Source organism: Lepisma saccharinum, chromosome 18 (genome assembly GCF_977018435.1).
Source record: "Lepisma saccharinum chromosome 18, izLepSacc3.1, whole genome shotgun sequence".
Classification (NCBI taxonomy): Eukaryota; Metazoa; Arthropoda; class Insecta; order Zygentoma; family Lepismatidae; genus Lepisma; species Lepisma saccharinum.
In genome coordinates, this window is record NC_139246.1 from 44,888,598 (window position 1) to 44,896,264 (window position 7,667).

Below are 7,667 nucleotides of genomic sequence, written 5' to 3' on the forward strand. Positions count from 1 at the left end.
CATCAAGTATGAAAGTACATTTTACCATAAAATTAGGAAGCTGTTCATTATTTACTTCGGTTTCACATGTGTACCGGCGTATCTACTCACAGCTGGTAAAATGGCAATGGATGCTCTAGTTGTGTCTTGACTTAACAACACTGCATGTTAAACGTTGTCATATCGTGTGCAGGAACCAGCAATTCTTAGGCTTCGCTCGCTTTGGTTTTCTCACATCTGGCGCCACTGTATTGGTGCACTGCTGCCATATTCGTGTTCGCTGTACGTACAGTGCATCTTCTCTTCCTCTCTTATGTGATCACGTGATCACTTGGTCATTCAAGATTTAACGTAAGTTAATTATGTCGTTCTAAATCGTTGAATGGACTGTTCACTCCAATAAAGAATGAAGTGCAATAAAGGCAAGCACTAGAGTGCGCGTCAAATCTCCTGCATATGGCCTTGGACGGCTAAGCAGCACCAGCGAATCACAGACGTGCGGCGTTGCCTAAAGTCGTTTTCACGTTCAGAAGACACAACGGCGCTTATGGAGAAACCGTATAGTATTGCCAATACAGCGCTAGCTCATGTCGCCGGGAAATGATGATCTTCCTTCACAATGTAGGTGTTACATATTTTATATATATAATAATAATTATATGTAATTATTAAAATTAATATTATACTGTGAACATTACAGTTCATTAGCATGTCATTTTCCCATTAGATTTAATTTAATACACAGGCACATTTAATATTCATTCGCCTTTCTCTGTAATTATTTCATAGAATAACATTGAGATATGGTAATGTGTTACATATATATATATATATATAAATTCATTATTGTCTATGAATTTATGTGTACGTTGGAAACTGAAAGGTGATCTTCATTTCAGTATTAATGAATGGAAATAAAATAACAACTCGAAAACTTGGTGGTGATTAGCCGGAATGCTGCGGTGAATCGGCTCAAGATGGCCAGACAACGTCCCCTTACTTCGCTCGCGGTTCGGGTTAAAAAGAAACTCCAAATGCATGGAAGTAATATTTCTAGGAACCTTTGAGTGGTTATAAAAAATAATTTCATTATTTTCTCCACAACTTTGTCGCTGGAAGTTTTTACTTGGAATTACAGAACAAAAAATGGCCAGCGACGACATTTTCTACTGCACGAATATAAAAAATCTCCACATACTTTATTTGAATATTTTTTAATGCGAATATGCTTTAAAGTATTGATAAATTCTGAACACCACCGTCACCTATGACATTTAAAAAACAGTGTCAATTTTTTTCATAATGAATGCTTCAATTTTACGGCATGTTTCAACGTTAGGAATGAAAATAATGTAAAAATTTTGTTTTCACAGAAAATTTGAGTTTTTAATTTATCTAAAAATATGTAAACAAGTTACCACTTTTTTGTGCTCACCATCGTATTCTCTAAAAATTTCCTGCAAAACTGCAGGTACCGATTTTACGTAAGTTAAATTTGTAAATCGAGAAATTTCACAACAGCGCGCTCGTATTCCCCATAAGAAAAGCATTGTCCATAAGAGCCCATTGTGTCTTCAGAACGTGAAAACGACTATAGTTCCGTGCTCTCCGTGACAAGGCGTTTAGCTCAAACACGCTGTATCTTTTCCGTGTGAGACATGACACCGCTGCAGTGCGTTGCTATTGGCTATCGCCATATGCAGGAGATTTGACGCGCACTCTAGAAGTGGAGTGCGTGTAATGGCCATAGGCGTGCGCAAGGTGGGGGGGAGGGTGAAGGGGTTAAATGCTCCCCCTAATCATGGACGTCAGCAGATTTTTACCACGGAGGGATAAGCAAGATATTTTTCCATGAGGCATATTAACCTGATAATAATGTTGACCCCTCAAAAAACACCACTTGAATTTGAAACTATCCCATTAATGTAAATTTCTGTGACTGAAATCCAATTATTAGTACGTGTGAAATATGCACCTTTTAGGTTGACATTCGGTTTCTAAGGGGGAGGTGTTGCCATCCTTGACCCCCTCCTTCCAGTCGTCCAGGTTCCTACATTATTATAAGAGGAATCTTATCGCCGTTATTAAACGATATTATATTCTTAAAGAAAAATAAGAAATTTGAGGCCGATTAAAGTTCAAAACAACTACGGAGGAAGGGGTGAGTGGCGCAACCACAGGAGGCAATGGGCATTGCTCCTCCCTAACCTTGGTCGGAAATCAATTCTAGGGGGGAACAAGGGGACAAACATTGAGGTAAAATAAAGCACGACTAGTGGAATCTAAGAGTAGCAGGACAAAAGGATACTCAAGATGGAATTAGTTTTCACGTATTTCTTGCATTATTTCTTCCAGACGGCCAAGAGCACCTGCAATGGGGCACAGAGGGGCAGTTGCCCACCACGAAATCAATTTTTTTTTACAAATAACAATACATTTCGTAAAATTTGTTTGGTCGCTTCGCTCGTAATGTCTGCTTTTCTTACACTCTTGTCAAATTCAGAGCTGTAGCTAGGGGGCGGCGGGAGTTGGCCATGGACGTTGAACGATCCAATTGAAAAAAATTGTAAAACAGAATGAAATGGCACCCCCATGATATTTGTTGTGCTATATTAAATCAATATTGTTTTCAGTTTGCAAAAATTTGGATCCAATAATTTTCTTGCTTGCTTCGCTCGTAATTTTGTTGTTTTCTGTAATGCACTGTTTGGTGTTAAATGCATGAACACAATTGTTTGGAGGTAAAGGAGCGTTGGACATTTCAGAGAGAATTTATTTATTCGTTATGGTAAGCCTATGTTGCTGCATTACACAGGGTGTCATTTTAATTGCGCCCACGGACCACAGAAACATATAGAGGACATCAAAACAAATAACTTTTGTCAGTAACATGTTTCTCGTAGGTTCGTCATTTCGGCGCTAAAGTCTTTCATAAAAGCCCATATTGCCGCCTGAAGATGGCAACCCAACACATAATTTGATCGATCTGTGACGTCATTTCCTGCATTGAAACAGCGCACGGCAGTATTGCAAGGAACACACAAATTGTGTGAGATATGAATAACTACAAACCACATTATTAGCTGTAAAACGAAGCGAGAAACGCGCCCAGAACACCGAACATCATAGCCTACCAGCCAGAAGATCAGCAGTCATCTCCGGGAAAGAGGAAAGTGAACCAACGATATGAGAAATGGTAAAAAAGTATCCAAAATGAACTGTCAATATCGGATTTCGACTCGGCATACATGTCAAATATCAACAACAATAAATTTTATTGGACTTACAGCTTACATGTGGCTGTTTACGCCCAGCTACATTGCAAATCTCGTTGCAAGGTTGATATCTACAGGTTTGTGTCCTGATGCCTAGTGGTACTTTTGTGCTGATAACGGAAGTATCCGAGATTCACATTGTTACATGACAGCTAAAGCACGTACAACCACAGTAATAATCTAATGATTAATCAGTAGCGAATATACTGCACTGTTCACAGTTGCATACTACGTTGCGTATTACATGTATATCCGGTGCGTAGATAAACACAGTCGTCGGAGAGTGTGTTTTACTACTACTTATATCCCTGTATTTTCAACCATTTTTGTCACTTGCCTCATAATGCCCTGAATATACATTATATTATGTGTTGCTGACCTTTGGAATTTTGAGTTCTTTCATTTCTATTTTGTCATTTATTCAATGTGTCACAGACAACTAGTATCAGAAGGACAAAGTGGATAAGACTAAATTGTAGATGCCAACTTGGTAACTAGATTTGCAAATATTTGACGTGAAAGCCGAGACAAATTTCGATATGACCACTTCCACTTTAATTCTATTTTCTTTCTACCATTTTTCGTATCGTTTGTTTACTTCCTGTTAGGTTACAGAACGTGTTTTCTCGTTTTGTTTTACGGTACATAATGTGGCTGATTGCAGCTATGTTATTTTTCACAGTATGTGTGTTCCTGGCAACACTGGAACGCATTGCTTCACGACGGGATATGACGTCACAAATACAATCTAATGTTGTGTGTGGTTGTCAGCATTCAGGCGGCAAAACGGGCTCTTTTGAACTACTGTAGCGCCGACACGATGCACAAACGAGAAAAATGTGACTAAGAAAAGTTGTTTGTTTTGATGTCCTTTATACGTTTTCGTGGTCCGTGGGCGCCATTAAAATGACAACCTGTATATATACTATACCCATCAATGGATTGAAACAATAAACAGAGATAAAATGAGGTTTTTCTGAACTTTTATCAGGGCTTTTGCCCCCCCCAATCAGAGGGTCTGCGCACGCCTATGGTAATGACGTATATGTAACTCACCATGTCAAGGTCCTGCGTTAAAATATGCGTGCTTCATGCATCAGTTTTTATGACCGTAAAGAACAAACTTTAAAATTACAAACCATAATAAGTATATTACGTAACAATTTGTTAGCTTACGCTGTGTTCGTACATGGTATTCCTACTACAACTTTTCTGCAAAACTATTTTCTTTATTGTTTTGTCTATAAAATATGCCTATGTTTATATAACTCAATTGTCTATTAACCGCCTTTGTCTTTAATCTTACAGTTCCCTTCCTTCACTTTCTTGACGTTTGTTGCATCCCATGTTTTCAAGTTCGGACATTGGAGTCTAAAAAACAAAGTAAGGTTAGAAACATGACAATTTAAAATCTAATCACCTTGAATTCGATGAAGACAAAATTTACAGAGACATAAGAAGTGTTAAAGTTTCAGCCACGAAAGTTAACTTTGTATTCTTGTTGAAATTAAAAATAGTTCTCATTCAAAATTCATAAGTAGTGTGATTTATGCTATAACAAGGGCGAGAAATGATGAACCCCTCTCAGGCAGATTTGGCTACACTTAAAACTTGCTCAACATGCCCATATGAGCTTTTTGCTCAAGTGTGGAACCCCGTCTAATCCAAGATTTTTGTAAAAATGCCCTCGGAAAGTTCCTGAGAAATGATGACCCCTCTCAGATTGATTTGCCCATACTTACAAAAGGCACTTCTGTCAGATTGTTGTCCATAATCCTGTCAAAAATATGCCCCTCTTGATATTTTTTTTGCCCACACCTAAAACTAAGCCAAAAATGCTCATAAGAGCCACACCCACACACACCCACACCCACCCACACCCACACCCACCCACACCCACACATATTTACTTCCGGTTCACTTCCGGTTCACTTCCGGTTCACTTCCGGTCCACTTCCGGTCCACTTCCGGTTTGCCTACTTCCGGTCCACTTCCGGTCCATTTGTGGCCTACTTCTGAGCACAGCTCTGTTAGAGATAGGGATATTATATAAATTTAAAAATTATTTCATTCTTCACAAACAAATCTTATCTAACAATTCCATAACAGTTCCATGCTCAGCTCTGTGTCTGTGTGAGGCAAGCACAGCTCTGTTAGAGATAGGGATATTGAGTATTGAAACATCTAGAAATTATTTTATTCTTCTCAAGCTCAGCTCTGTGTCTGTGTGGGGATTTGTACCTAATAACATCAAAACAACACAGCTCTGTTAGAGACAGAATATTCAATTCCACATCTATAACATCTCTGTGTAATTACATAACAGTTCCATGCTCAGCTCTGTGTCTATGTAGAGCAAAACAGCACAGCTCTGTTAGAGATAGGTATATTATATAAATTTAAAAATTATTTCATTCTTCACAAACAAATCTCATCTAACAATTCCATAACAGTTCCATGCTCAGCTCTGTGTCAGGCAAGCACAGCTCTGTTAGAGATAGGGATATTAAGTATAAATTTAAAAATTATTTCATTCTTCACAAAAAAATCTCATCTAACAATTCCATAACAGTTCCATGCTCAGCTCGGTGTCTGTGTGAGGCAAGCACAGCTCTGTAGGAATATTAAGTATAGATTTAAAAATTATTTCATTCTTCACAACTACCAATTCTATAAGAGTTCCATGCTCAGCTCTGTGTCTGTGTGGGATTTGTACAGCAACATAGCTTTGTTAGAGACAGAGTAGATGGGTATAAATATTATTTCATTCAATTCTTCACACATATATGTTGAACATACGTTGAAACGTTTATATAGAAACAATGGGCATTGATTGCCACTTTTCAGACAAGTTCCTAAATTCCATACAAATACAGAGTTGAAACTGTCATGGCATAGGGATGAAATAACATCTAGACACTCAATAGATGTGAAGAATTAATTATACCCTAACTATTAATCCCTATCTCAGAGCTGTGCTCTGTACAAATCCCACACAGACACAGGAACTATTATGAAGGAATGAAATATTAATATCCCTATCTACACAGACACAAAGCCTTGCTGAGCATGAAACTGTTATGGGAATTGTTAGATGTGAAGAATAAATTTCACAGAGCTGTTATGGATATGGAGGTGAAAAATTGAATGAAATAATATTTATACCCATCTACTCTGTCTCTAACAAAGCTATGTTGCTGTACAAATCCCACACAGACACAGAGCTGAGCATGGAACTATTATGGAATTGTTAAATAAGATTTGTTTGTGAAGAATGAAATTTAAATCTATACTTAATATTCCTATATTTAACAAAGATGTGCTTGCCTCACACAGACACAGAGCTGAGCATGGAACTTTTATGGAATTGTTAGATGAGATTTGTTTGTGAAGAATGAAATTTAAATCTATACTTAATATTCCTATCATATAACAAAGCTGTGCTTGCCTCACACAAACACAGAGCTGAGCATGGAATTGTTATGGAATTACACAGAGATGTTATGGATATGGATGTGAAGAATTGAATATTCTGTCTCTAACAGAGCTGTGTTGTTTTGATGTTATTAGGTGCAAATCCCCACACAGATACAGAGCTGAGCATGGAACTGTTATGGAATTGTTAGATGAGATTTGTTTGTGAAGATCTTTAACAGAGCTGTGCTTGTCTCACACAGACACAGAGCTGAGCATGGAACTGTTGTGGAATTATACAGAGATGTTATGGATATGGATGTGAAGAATTGAATATTCTGTCTCTAACAGAGCTGTGTTGTTTTGATGTTATTAGGTACAAATCCCCACACAGACACAGAGCTGAGCATGGAACTGTTATGGAATTGTTAGATGAGATTTGTTTGTGAAGATCTTTAACAGAGCTGTGCTTGCCTCACACAGACACAGAGCTGAGCATGGAACTGTTATGGAATTGTTAGATGAGATTTGATTGTGAAGAATGAAATAATTTTTAAATTTATACTTAATATCCCTATCTCTAACAGAGCTGTGCTGTTTTGCTCTACATAGACAAAGAGCTGAGCATGGAACTGTTATGGAATTGTGAAGAATTGAATATTCTGTCTCTAACAGAGCTGTGTTGTTTTGATGTTATTAGGTACAAATCCCCACACAGACACAGAGCTGAGCATGGAATTGTTAGATGAGATTTGTTTGTGAAGAATGAAATAATTTCTAGATGTTTCAATACTCAATATCCCTATCTCTAACAGAGCTGTGCTTGCCTCACACAGACACAGAGCTGTTATGTATATAAAAGTGAAGAATTAAATGTCTCTAACAGAGCTATGCTGTACTGATGTTATTAGGTACAAATCCTCGCACAGACACAGAGCTGAACATGGAATTGTTAGATGAGATTTGTTTGTGAAGAATGAAATAATTTCTAGATGTTTC